General features: G+C 39.0%; 1 protein-coding gene across 1 annotated transcript in view; it reads right to left on the bottom strand.

Moving 5' to 3' along the window:
- TFR2 (transferrin receptor 2) overlaps window positions 1–15,949 on the bottom strand; it is a gene marked incomplete at its 3' end in the record, with an annotated part of 146,688 nt that overhangs the window by 49,068 nt on the left and 81,671 nt on the right. The window lies entirely within an intron of this gene.

Here is a 15,949-nt window from a genome sequence, read left to right as displayed (position 1 = left end):
GAGACCTATAGAGAGTAGGGGACAGATACAGTATATAGAGACTTATAGAGAGAAGGGGACAGATACAGCATATAGAGACGTATAGAGAGTAGGGGACAGATACAGTATATAGAGACATATAGAGAGAAGGGGACAGATACAGCATATAGAGATGTATAGAGAGTAGGGGACAGATACAGTATATAGAGACCTATAGAGAGTAGGGGACAGATACAGTATATAGAGACCTATAGAGAGAAGGGGACAGATACAGCATATAGAGACCTATAGAGAGTAGGGGACAGATACAGCATATAGAGACCTATAGAGAGAAGGGGACAGATACAGTATATAGAAATCTATAGAGAGTAGGGGACAGACACAGTATATAGAAATCTATAGAGAGTAGGAGACAGATACAGTATATAGAGACCTATAGAGAGTAAGGGACATATACAGCATATAGAGAACTATAGAGAGAAGGGAACAGATACAGTATATAGAGACCTATAGAGAGATGGGGACAGAAACAGTATATAGAGACCTATAGAGAGAAGGGGACAGATACAGTATATAGAGACGTATAGAGATTAGTGGACACATATAGTATATAGAGACCTATAGAGAGGAGGGGACATATACAGTATATACAGACATATAGAGTAGGGGACAGATACAGTATATAGAGACGTATAGAGAGTAGGGGACAGATACAGTATATAGAGACATATAGAGAGAAGGGGACAGATACAGCATATAGAGATGTATAGAGAGTAGGGGACAGATACAGTATATAGAGACCTATAGAGAGTAGGGGACAGATACAGTATATAGAGACCTATAGAGAGTAGGGGACAGATACAGCATATAGAGACCTATAGAGAGAAGGGGACAGATACAGTATATAGAAATCTATAGAGAGTAGGGGACAGACACAGTATATAGAAATCTATAGAGAGTAGGAGACAGATACAGTATATAGAGACCTATAGAGAGTAAGGGACATATACAGCATATAGAGAACTATAGAGAGAAGGGAACAGATACAGTATATAGAGACCTATAGAGAGAAGGGAACAGATACAGTATATAGAGACTTATAGAGAGAAGGGGACAGATACAGTATATAGAGACCTATAGAGAGTAGGGGACAGATACAGTATATAGAGACTTATAGAGAGAAGGGGACAGATACAGCATATAGAGACTTATAGAGAGTAGGGGACAGATACAGTATATAGAGACTTATAGAGAGAAGGGAACAGATACAGTATATAGAGACCTATAGAGAGAAGGGGACAGATACAGTATATAGAGACCTATAGAGAGTAGGGGACAGATACAGTATATAGAGACTTATAGAGAGAAGGGGACAGATACAGCATATAGAGACGTATAGAGAGTAGGGGACAGATACAGTATATAGAGACATATAGAGAGAAGGGGACAGATACAGCATATAGAGACGTATAGAGAGTAGGGGACAGATACAGTATATAGAGACTTATAGAGAGAAGGGGACAGATACAGTATATAGAGACCTATAGAGAGTAGGGGACAGATACAGTATATAGAGACTTATAGAGAGAAGGGGACAGATACAGCATATAGAGACGTATAGAGAGTAGGGGACAGATACAGTATATAGAGACATATAGAGAGAAGGGGACAGATACAGCATATAGAGATGTATAGAGAGTAGGGGACAGATACAGTATATAGAGACCTATAGAGAGTAGGGGACAGATACAGTATATAGAGACCTATAGAGAGAAGGGGACAGATACAGCATATAGAGACCTATAGAGAGTAGGGGACAGATACAGCATATAGAGACCTATAGAGAGAAGGGGACAGATACAGTATATAGAAATCTATAGAGAGTAGGGGACAGACACAGTATATAGAAATCTATAGAGAGTAGGAGACAGATACAGTATATAGAGACCTATAGAGAGTAAGGGACATATACAGCATATAGAGAACTATAGAGAGAAGGGAACAGATACAGTATATAGAGACCTATAGAGAGATGGGGACAGAAACAGTATATAGAGACCTATAGAGAGAAGGGGACAGATACAGTATATAGAGACGTATAGAGATTAGTGGACACATATAGTATATAGAGACCTATAGAGAGGAGGGGACATATACAGTATATACAGACATATAGAGTAGGGGACAGATACAGTATATAGAGACGTATAGAGAGTAGGGGACAGATACAGTATATAGAGACATATAGAGAGAAGGGGACAGATACAGCATATAGAGATGTATAGAGAGTAGGGGACAGATACAGTATATAGAGACCTATAGAGAGTAGGGGACAGATACAGTATATAGAGACCTATAGAGAGTAGGGGACAGATACAGCATATAGAGACCTATAGAGAGAAGGGGACAGATACAGTATATAGAAATCTATAGAGAGTAGGGGACAGACACAGTATATAGAAATCTATAGAGAGTAGGAGACAGATACAGTATATAGAGACCTATAGAGAGTAAGGGACATATACAGCATATAGAGAACTATAGAGAGAAGGGAACAGATACAGTATATAGAGACCTATAGAGAGATGGGGACAGAAACAGTATATAGAGACCTATAGAGAGAAGGGGACAGATACAGTATATAGAGACGTATAGAGATTAGGGGACACATATAGTATATAGAGACCTATAGAGAGGAGGGGACATATACAGTATATACAGACATATAGAGTAGGGGACAGATACAGTATATAGAGACGTATAGAGAGTAGGGGACAGATACAGTATATAGAGACATATAGAGAGAAGGGGACAGATACAGCATATAGAGACCTATAGAGAGAAGGGGACAGATACAGTATATAGAGACCTATAGAGAGAAGGGAACAGATACAGTATATAGAGACCTATAGAGAGATGGGGACAGAAACAGTATATAGAGACCTATAGAGAGAAGGGGACAGATACAGTATATAGAGACTTATAGAGAGAAGGGGACAGATACAGTATATAGAGACCTATAGAGAGTAGGGGACAGATACAGTATATAGAGACTTATAGAGAGAATGGGACAGATACAGTATATAGAGACCTATAGAGAGGAGGGGACATATACAGTATATACAGACATATAGAGTAGGGGACAGATACAGTATATAGAGACGTATAGAGAGTAGGGGACAGATACAGTATATAGAGACATATAGAGAGAAGGGGACAGATACAGCATATAGAGATGTATAGAGAGTAGGGGACAGATACAGTATATAGAGACCTATAGAGAGTAGGGGACAGATACAGTATATAGAGACCTATAGAGAGAAGGGGACAGATACAGCATATAGAGACCTATAGAGAGTAGGGGACAGATACAGCATATAGAGACCTATAGAGAGAAGGGGACAGATACAGTATATAGAAATCTATAGAGAGTAGGGGGACAGACACAGTATATAGAAATCTATAGAGAGTAGGAGACAGATACAGTATATAGAGACCTATAGAGAGTAAGGGACATATACAGCATATAGAGAACTATAGAGAGAAGGGAACAGATACAGTATATAGAGACCTATAGAGAGATGGGGACAGAAACAGTATATAGAGACCTATAGAGAGAAGGGGACAGATACAGTATATAGAGACGTATAGAGATTAGTGGACACATATAGTATATAGAGACCTATAGAGAGGAGGGGACATATACAGTATATACAGACATATAGAGTAGGGGACAGATACAGTATATAGAGACGTATAGAGAGTAGGGGACAGATACAGTATATAGAGACATATAGAGAGAAGGGGACAGATACAGCATATAGAGATGTATAGAGAGTAGGGGACAGATACAGTATATAGAGACCTATAGAGAGTAGGGGACAGATACAGTATATAGAGACCTATAGAGAGTAGGGGACAGATACAGCATATAGAGACCTATAGAGAGAAGGGGACAGATACAGTATATAGAAATCTATAGAGAGTAGGGGACAGACACAGTATATAGAAATCTATAGAGAGTAGGAGACAGATACAGTATATAGAGACCTATAGAGAGTAAGGGACATATACAGCATATAGAGAACTATAGAGAGAAGGGAACAGATACAGTATATAGAGACCTATAGAGAGATGGGGACAGAAACAGTATATAGAGACCTATAGAGAGAAGGGGACAGATACAGTATATAGAGACGTATAGAGATTAGGGGACACATATAGTATATAGAGACCTATAGAGAGGAGGGGACATATACAGTATATACAGACATATAGAGTAGGGGACAGATACAGTATATAGAGACGTATAGAGAGTAGGGGACAGATACAGTATATAGAGACATATAGAGAGAAGGGGACAGATACAGCATATAGAGATGTATAGAGAGTAGGGGACAGATACAGTATATAGAGACCTATAGAGAGTAGGGGACAGATACAGTATATAGAGACCTATAGAGAGTAGGGGACAGATACAGCATATAGAGACCTATAGAGAGAAGGGGACAGATACAGTATATAGAAATCTATAGAGAGTAGGGGACAGACACAGTATATAGAAATCTATAGAGAGTAGGAGACAGATACAGTATATAGAGACCTATAGAGAGGAGGGGACATATACAGAATATACAGACATATAGAGTAGGGGACAGATACAGCATATAGAGACCTATAGAAAGAAGGGGACAGATAGAGTATAAAGAGATGTATAGAGAGTAGGGGACAGATACAGTATAAAGAGACGTATAGAGAGTAGGGGACATATACAGTATATAGAGATGTATAGAGAGTAGGGGACAGATACAGCATATTGAGACCTATAGAGAGTAGGGGACATATACAGTATATACAGACGTATAGAGAGTAGGGGACATAAACAGTATATAGAGACGTATAGAGAGTAGGGGACATATACTGTATATAGAGATGTATAGAGGGAAGGGGACATATACAGTATATAGAGACCTATAGAGAGGAGGGGACATATACAGTATATACAGACATATAGAGTAGGGGACAGATACAGTATATAGAGACGTATAGAGAGTAGGGGACAGATACAGTATATAGAGACCTATAGAGAGAAGGGGACAGATACACCATATAGAGACCGATAGAGAGTAGGGGACAGATACAGTATATAGAGACGTATAGAGAGTAGGGGACAGATACAGTATATAGAGACCTATAGAGAGTAGGGGACAGATACAGCATATAGAGACGTATAGAGACTAAGGGACAGATACAGTATATAGAGACCTATAGAGAGTAGGGAACAGATACAGCATATAGAGACCTATAGAGAGAAGGGGACAGATACAGTATATAGAGACTTATAGAGAGAAGGGGACAGATACAGTATATAGAGACCTATAGAGAGAAGGGGACAGGTACAGTATATAGAGACCTATAGAGAGAAGGGGACAGATACAGCATATAGAGACCTATAGAGAGTAGAGGACAGGTACAGTATATAGAGACCTATAGAGAGTAGGGGACAGATATAGTATATAGAGACCTACAGAGAGTAAGGGACATATACAGCATATAGAGAACTATAGAGAGAAGGGAACAGATACAGTATATAGAGACCTATAGAGAGATGGGGACAGAAACAGTATATAGAGACCTATAGAGAGAAGGGGGACAGATACAGTATATAGAGACGTATAGAGATTAGTGGACACATATAGTATATAGAGACCTATAGAGAGGAGGGGACATATACAGTATATACAGACATATAGAGTAGGGGACAGATACAGTATATAGAGACGTATAGAGAGTAGGGGACAGATACAGTATATAGAGACATATAGAGAGAAGGGGACAGATACAGCATATAGAGATGTATAGAGAGTAGGGGACAGATACAGTATATAGAGACCTATAGAGAGTAGGGGACAGATACAGTATATAGAGACCTATAGAGAGTAGGGGACAGATACAGCATATAGAGACCTATAGAGAGAAGGGGACAGATACAGTATATAGAAATCTATAGAGAGTAGGGGACAGACACAGTATATAGAAATCTATAGAGAGTAGGAGACAGATACAGTATATAGAGACCTATAGAGAGTAAGGGACATATACAGCATATAGAGAACTATAGAGAGAAGGGAACAGATACAGTATATAGAGACCTATAGAGAGATGGGGACAGAAACAGTATATAGAGACCTATAGAGAGAAGGGGACAGATACAGTATATAGAGACGTATAGAGATTAGGGGACACATATAGTATATAGAGACCTATAGAGAGGAGGGGACATATACAGTATATACAGACATATAGAGTAGGGGACAGATACAGTATATAGAGACGTATAGAGAGTAGGGGACAGATACAGTATATAGAGACATATAGAGAGAAGGGGACAGATACAGCATATAGAGATGTATAGAGAGTAGGGGACAGATACAGTATATAGAGACCTATAGAGAGTAGGGGACAGATACAGTATATAGAGACCTATAGAGAGTAGGGGACAGATACAGCATATAGAGACCTATAGAGAGAAGGGGACAGATACAGTATATAGAAATCTATAGAGAGTAGGGGACAGACACAGTATATAGAAATCTATAGAGAGTAGGAGACAGATACAGTATATAGAGACCTATAGAGAGGAGGGGACATATACAGAATATACAGACATATAGAGTAGGGGACAGATACAGCATATAGAGACCTATAGAAAGAAGGGGACAGATAGAGTATAAAGAGATGTATAGAGAGTAGGGGACAGATACAGTATAAAGAGACGTATAGAGAGTAGGGGACATATACAGTATATAGAGATGTATAGAGAGTAGGGGACAGATACAGCATATTGAGACCTATAGAGAGTAGGGGACATATACAGTATATACAGACGTATAGAGAGTAGGGGACATAAACAGTATATAGAGACGTATAGAGAGTAGGGGACATATACTGTATATAGAGATGTATAGAGGGAAGGGGACATATACAGTATATAGAGACCTATAGAGAGGAGGGGACATATACAGTATATACAGACATATAGAGTAGGGGACAGATACAGTATATAGAGACGTATAGAGAGTAGGGGACAGATACAGTATATAGAGACCTATAGAGAGAAGGGGACAGATACACCATATAGAGACCGATAGAGAGTAGGGGACAGATACAGTATATAGAGACGTATAGAGAGTAGGGGACAGATACAGTATATAGAGACCTATAGAGAGTAGGGGACAGATACAGCATATAGAGACGTATAGAGACTAAGGGACAGATACAGTATATAGAGACCTATAGAGAGTAGGGAACAGATACAGCATATAGAGACCTATAGAGAGTAGGGGACAGATAAAGTGTATAGAGATGTATAGAGAGTAGGGGACAGATAAAGTATATAGAGATGTATAGAGAGTAGGGGACAGATACAGTATATAGAGACCTATAGAGAGAAGGGGACATATACAGTAAACAGAGACCTACAGAGAGTAGGGGACAGATACAGTATATAGAGATGTATAGAGAGTAGGGGGACAGATACAGTATAGAGAGACATCTAGAGAGAAGGGGACTTATACAGTATATAGAGACCTATAGAGAGAAGGGGACATATACATTATATAGAGACCTATAGAGAGTAGGGGACATATATATTATATAGAGACCTATTGAGAGAAGCGGACATATACATTATATAGAGACCTATAGAGAGTAGGGGACAGACACAGCATATAGAGAGTAGGGGACAGATACAGTATATCGAGACCTATAGATAGAAGGGGACAGATATAGTATATAGAGACATATAGAGAGAAGGGGACAGATACAGTATATAGAGACCTATAGAGAGAAGGGGACAGATACAGTATATTGAGACGTATAGAGAGAGGGGGACAGATACAGTATATAAAGACGTATAGAGAGTAGGGGACAGATACAGTATATAGAGACCTATAGAGAGTAGGGGACAGATACAGCATATAGAGACGTATAGAGACTAAGGGACAGATACAGTATATAGAGACCTATAGAGAGTAGGGAACAGATACAGCATATAGAGACCTATAGAGAGTAGGGGACAGATACAGTGTATAGAGATGTATAGAGAGTAGGGGACAGATAAAGTATATAGAGATGTATAGAGAGTAGGGGACAGATACAGTATATAGAGACCTATAGAGAGGAGGGGACATATACAGTATATACAGACATATAGAGTAGGGGACAGATACAGTATATAGAGACGTATAGAGAGTAGGGGACAGATACAGTATATAGAGATGTACAGAGGCAAGGGGACATAAACAGTATATAGAGACGTATAGAGAGTAGGGGACATAAACAGTATATAGAGACGTATAGAGAGTAGGGGACATATACTGTATATAGAGATGTATAGAGGGAAGGGGACATATACAGTATATAGAGACCTATAGAGAGGAGGGGACATATACAGTATATACAGACATATAGAGTAGGGGACAGATACAGTATATAGAGACGTATAGAGAGTAGGGGACAGATACAGTATATAGAGACCTATAGAGAGAAGGGGACAGATACACCATATAGAGACCGATAGAGAGTAGGGGACAGATACAGTATATAGAGACGTATAGAGAGTAGGGGACAGATACAGTATATAGAGACCTATAGAGAGTAGGGGACAGATACAGCATATAGAGACGTATAGAGACTAAGGGACAGATACAGTATATAGAGACCTATAGAGAGTAGGGAACAGATACAGCATATAGAGACCTATAGAGAGTAGGGGACAGATACAGTGTATAGAGATGTATAGAGAGTAGGGGACAGATAAAGTATATAGAGATGTATAGAGAGTAGGGGACAGATACAGTATATAGAGACCTATAGAGAGAAGGGGACATATACAGTAAACAGAGACCTACAGAGAGTAGGGGACAGATACAGTATATAGAGATGTATAGAGAGTAGGGGGACAGATACAGTATAGAGAGACATCTAGAGAGAAGGGGACTTATACAGTATATAGAGACCTATAGAGAGAAGGGGACATATACATTATATAGAGACCTATAGAGAGTAGGGGACATATATATTATATAGAGACCTATTGAGAGAAGCGGACATATACATTATATAGAGACCTATAGAGAGTAGGGGACAGACACAGCATATAGAGAGTAGGGGACAGATACAGTATATCGAGACCTATAGATAGAAGGGGACAGATATAGTATATAGAGACATATAGAGAGAAGGGGACAGATACAGTATATAGAGACCTATAGAGAGAAGGGGACAGATACAGTATATTGAGACGTATAGAGAGAGGGGGACAGATACAGTATATAAAGACGTATAGAGAGTAGGGGACATATACAGTATATAGAGATGTACAGAGGCAAGGGGACATATACAGTATATATAGACCTATAGAGAGGAGGGGACATATACAGTATATACAGACATATAGAGTAGGGGACAGATACAGTATATAGAGACCTATAGAGAGAATGGGACAGATACAGTATATAGAGACGTATAGAGAGTAGGGGACAGATACAGTATATAGAGACATACAGAGAGAAGGGGACAGATACAGCATATAGAGATGTATAGAGAGAAGGGGACAGACACAGTATATAGAGACCTATAGAGAGAAGGGGACAGATACAGTATATAGAGACCTATAGAGAGAAGGGGACAGATACAGTATATAGAGACGTATAGAGATTAGGGGACACATATAGTATATAGAGACGTATAGAGAATAGGGGACATATACAGTATATAGAGACGTATAGAGAGTAGGGGACAGATACAGTATATAGAGACCTATAGAGAGAAGGGGACAGACACAGTATAAAGAGATGTATAGAGAGTAGGGGACAGATACAGTATAGAGAGACATATAGAGAGAAGGGGACTTATACAGTATATAGAGACCTATAGAGAGAAGGGGACATATACATTATATAGAGACCTATAGAGAGTAGGGGACATATATTATATAGAGACCTATTGAGAGAAGCGGACATATACATTATATAGAGACCTATAGAGAGTAGGGGACATATATATTATATAGAGACCTATTGAGAGAAGCGGACATATACATTATATAGAGACCTATAGAGAGTAGGGGACAGACACAGCATATAGAGAGTAGGGGACAGATACAGTATATCGAGACCTATAGATAGAAGGGGACAGATATAGTATATAGAGACATATAGATAGAAGGGGACAGATATAGTATATAGAGACATATAGAGAGAAGGGGACAGATACAGTATATAGAGACCTATAGAGAGAAGGGGACAGATACAGTATATTGAGACGTATAGAGAGAGGGTGACAGATACAGTATATAAAGACGTATAGAGAGTAGGGGACATATACAGTATATAGAGATGTACAGAGGCAAGGGGACATATACAGTATATATAGACCTATAGAGCGGAGGGGACATATACAGTATATACAGACATATAGAGTAGGGGACAGATACAGTATATAGAGACCTATAGAGAGAATGGGACAGATACAGTATATAGAGACGTATAGAGAGTAGGAGACAGATACAGTATATAGAGACATACAGAGAGAAGGGGACAGATACAGCATATAGAGATGTATAGAGAGAAGGGGACAGATACAGTATATAGAGACCTATAAAGAGAAGGGGACAGATACAGTATATAGAGACGTATAGAGATTAGGGGACACATATAGTATATAGAGACGTATAGAGAGTAGGGGACATATACAGTATATAGAGACATATAGAGAGTAGGGGACAGATACAGTATATAGAGACCTATAGAGAGAAGGGGACAGATACAGTATAAAGAGATGTATAGAGAGTAGGGGACAGATACAGTATATAGAGACCTATAGAGAGTAGGGGACATATACAGTATATAGAGACGTATAGAGAGTAGGGGTCAGATACAGTATATAGAGACCTATAGAGAGAAGGGGACAGATACAGTATATAGAGATGTATAGAGAGTAGGGGACAGATACAGTATATAGAGACCTATAGAGAGTAGGGGACATATACAGTATATAGAGAGTAGGGGACATATACTGTATATAGAGATGTATAGAGGGAAGGGGACAGATACAGTATATAGAGACCTATAGAGAGGAGGGGACATATACAGTATATACAGACATATAGAGTAGGGGACAGATACAGTATATAGAGACGTATAGAGAGTAGGGGACAGATACAGTATATAGAGACATATAGAGAGAAGGGGACAGATACAGCATATAGAGATGTATAGAGAGTAGGGGACAGATACAGTATATAGAGACCTATAGAGAGTAGGGGACAGATACAGTATATAGAGACGTATAGAGAGTAGGGTACAGATACAGTATATAGAGACCTATAGAGAGTAGGGGACAGATACAGCATATAGAGACGTATAGAGATTAAGGGACAGATACAGTATATAGAGACCTATAGAGAGTAGGGGACAGATACAGCATATAGAGACCTATAGAGAGTAGGGGACAGATACAGTATATAGAGACGTACAGAGAGAAGGGGACAGATACAGTATATAGAGACCTATAGAGAGAAGGGACAGATACAGCATATAGAGATGTATAGAGATTAGGTGACAGATACAGTATATAGAGACGTATACAGAGTAGGGGACAGATACAGTATATAGAGACCTATAGATAGAAGGGGACAGATACAGTATATATAGATGTATAGAGAGTAGGGGAAAGATACAGTATATAGAGACCTATAGAGAGTAGGGGACAAATACAGTATATAGAGACCTATAGAGAGTAGGGGACAGATACAGCATATAGAGACCTATAGAGAGTAGGGGCCAGATACAGCATATAGAGACCTATAGAGAGTAGGGGACAGATAAAGCATATAGAGACCTATAGAGAGTAGGGGACAGATACAGTATATAGAGATCTATAGAGAAAAGGGGACAGATATAGTATATAGAGATGTATAGAGAGTAGTGGACAGATACAGTATATAGAGACATATAGAGAGAAGGGGACAGGTATAGTATATAGAGACCTATAGAGAGAAGGGGACAGATACAGTGTATAGAGATGTATAGAGAGTAGGGGACAGATACAGTATATAGAGATGTATAGAGAGTAGGGGACAGATACAGTATATAGAGACCTATAGAGAGAAGGGGACATATACAGTAAACAGAGACCTATAGAGAGTAGGGGACAGAAACAGTATATAGAGATGTATAGAGAGGAGGGGGACAGATACAGTATAGAGAGACATATAGAGAGAAGGGGACTTATACAGTATATAGAGACCTATAGAGAGAAGGGGACATATACATTATATAGAGACCTATAGAGAGTAGGGGACAGACACAGCATATAGAGAGTAGGGGACAGATACAGTATATCGAGACCTATAGATAGAAGGGGACAGATATAGTATATAGAGACATATAGAGAGAAGGGGACAGATAAAGTATATAGAGACCTATAGAGAGAAGGGGACAGATACAGTATATTGAGACGTATAGAGAGAGGGGGACAGATACAGTATATAAAGACGTATAGAGAGTAGGGGACATATACAGTATATAGAGATGTACAGAGGCAAGGGGACATATACAGTATATATAGACCTATAGAGAGGAGGGGACATATACAGTATATACAGACATATAGAGTAGGGGACAGATACAGTATATAGAGACCTATAGAGAGAATGGGACAGATACAGTATATAGAGACGTATAGAGAGTAGGGGACAGATACAGTATATAGAGACATACAGAGAGAAGGGGACAGATACAGCATATAGAGATGTATAGAGAGAAGGGGACAGATACAGTATATAGAGACCTATAGAGAGAAGGGGACAGATACAGTATATAGAGACCTATAGAGAGAAGGGGACAGATACAGTATATAGAGACGTATAGAGATTAGGGGACACATATAGTATATAGAGACGTATAGAGAATAGGGGACATATACAGTATATAGAGACGTATAGAGAGTAGGGGACAGATACAGCATATGGAGACCTATAGAGAGAAGGGGACAGACACAGTATAAAGAGATGTATAGAGAGTAGGGGACAGATACAGTATAGAGAGACATATAGAGAGAAGGGGACTTATACAGTATATAGAGACCTATAGAGAGAAGGGGACATATACATTATATAGAGACCTATAGAGAGTAGGGGACATATATTATATATAGAGACCTATTGAGAGAAGCGGACATATACATTATATAGAGACCTATAGAGAGTAGGGGACATATATATTATATAGAGACCTATTGAGAGAAGCGGACATATACATTATATAGAGACCTATAGAGAGTAGGGGACAGACACAGCATATAGAGAGTAGGGGACAGATACAGTATATCAAGACCTATAGATAGAAGGGGACAGATATAGTATATAGAGACATACAGAGAGAAGGGGACAGATACAGTATATAGAGACCTATAGAGAGAAGGGGACAGATACAGTATATTGAGACGTATAGAGAGAGGGGGACAGATACAGTATATAAAGACGTATAGAGAGTAGGGGACATATACAGTATATAGAGATGTACAGAGGCAAGGGGACATATACAGTATATATAGACCTATAGAGAGGAGGGGACATATACAGTATATACAGACATATAGAGTAGGGGACAGATACAGTATATAGAGACCTATAGAGAGAATGGGACAGATACAGTATATAGAGACGTATAGAGAGTAGGGGACAGATACAGTATATAGAGATGTATAGAGAGGAGGGGGACAGATACAGTATAGAGAGACATATAGAGAGAAGGGGACTTATACAGTATATAGAGACCTATAGAGAGAAGGGGACATATACATTATATAGAGACCTATAGAGAGTAGGGGACATATATATTATATAGAGACCTATTGAGAGAAGCGGACATATACATTATATAGAGACCTATAGAGAGTAGGGGACAGACACAGCATATAGAGAGTATGGGACAGATACAGTATTTCGAGACCTATAGATAGAAGGGGACAGATATAGTATATAGAGACATATAGAGAGAAGGGGACAGATACAGTATATAGAGACCTATAGAGAGAAGGGGACAGATACAGTATATTGAGACGTATAGAGAGAGGGGGACAGATACAGTATATAAAGACGTATAGAGAGTAGGGGACATATACAGTATATAGAGATGTACAGAGGCAAGGGGACATATACAGTATATATAGACCTATAGAGAGGAGGGGACATATACAGTATATACAGACATATAGAGTAGGGGACAGATACAGTATATAGAGACCTATAGAGAGAATGGGACAGATACAGTATATAGAGACGTATAGAGAGTAGGGGACAGATACAGTATATAGAGACATACAGAGAGAAGGGGACAGATACAGCATATAGAGATGTATAGAGAGAAGGGGACAGATACAGTATATAGAGACCTATAGAGAGATGGGGACAGATACAGTATATAGAGACCTATAGAGAGAAGGGGACAGATACAGTATATAGAGACGTATAGAGATTAGGGGACACATATAGTATATAGAGACGTATAGAGAATAGGGGACATATACAGTATATAGAGACGTATAGAGAGTAGGGGACAGATACAGCATATGGAGACCTATAGAGAGAAGGGGACAGACACAGTATAAAGAGATGTATAGAGAGTAGGGGACAGATACAGTATAGAGAGACATATAGAGAGAAGGGGACTTATACAGTATATAGAGACCTATAGAGAGAAGGGGACATATACATTATATAGAGACCTATAGAGAGTAGGGGACATATATATTATATAGAGACCTATTGAGAGAAGCAGACATATACATTATATAGAGACCTATAGAGAGTAGGGGATATATATATTATATAGAGACCTATTGAGAGAAGCGGACATATACATTATATAGAGACCTATAGAGAGTAGGGGACAGACACAGCATATAGAGAGTAGGGGACAGATACAGTATATCGAGACCTATAGATAGAAGGGGACAGATATAGTATATAGAGACATACAGAGAGAAGGGGGCAGATACAGTATATAGAGACCTATAGAGAGAAGGGGACAGATACAGTATATTGAGACGTATAGAGAGAGGGGGACAGATACAGTATATAAAGACGTATAGAGAGTAGGGGACATATACAGTATATAGAGATGTACAGAGGCAAGGGGACATATACAGTATATATAGACCTATAGAGAGAAGGGGACAGATACAGTATATACAGACATATAGAGTAGGGGACAGATACAGTATATAGAGACCTATAGAGAGAATGGGACAGATACAGTATATAGAGACGTATAGAGAGTAGGGGACAGATACAGTATATAGAGACATACAGAGAGAAGGGGACAGATACAGCATATAGAGATGTATAGAGAGAAGGGGACAGATACAGTATATAGAGACCTATAGAGAGAAGGGGACAGATACAGTATATAGAGACGTATAGAGATTAGGGGACACATATAGTATATAGAGACGTATAGAGAGTAGGGGACATATACAGTATATAGAGACGTATAGAGAGTAGGGGACAGATACAGCATATAGAGACCTATAGAGAGAAGGGGACAGATACAGTATAAAGAGATGTATAGAGAGTAGGGGACAGATACAGTATATAGAGACCTATAGAGAGTAGGGGACATATACAGTATATAGAGACGTATAGAGAGTAGGGGTCAGATACAGTATATAGAGACCTATAGAGAGAAGGGGACAGATACAGTATATAGAGATGTATAGAGAGTAGGGGACAGATACAGTATATAGAGACCTATAGAGAGAAGGGGACATATACAGTATATAGAGACGTATAGAGAGTAGGGGACATATACAGTATATAGAGACGTATAGAGAGTAGGGGACATATACTGTATATAGAGATGTATAGAGGGAAGGGGACAGATACAGTATATAGAGATGTATA

This window comes from Taudactylus pleione, unplaced genomic scaffold (assembly GCF_031769625.1).
Source record: "Taudactylus pleione unplaced genomic scaffold, aTauple2 ptg001917l, whole genome shotgun sequence".
NCBI classification, from domain to species: Eukaryota; Metazoa; Chordata; class Amphibia; order Anura; family Myobatrachidae; genus Taudactylus; species Taudactylus pleione.
The sequence above is the reverse complement of the archived record's forward strand: the minus strand, read 5'-3'. Positions and strand labels throughout refer to the sequence as shown.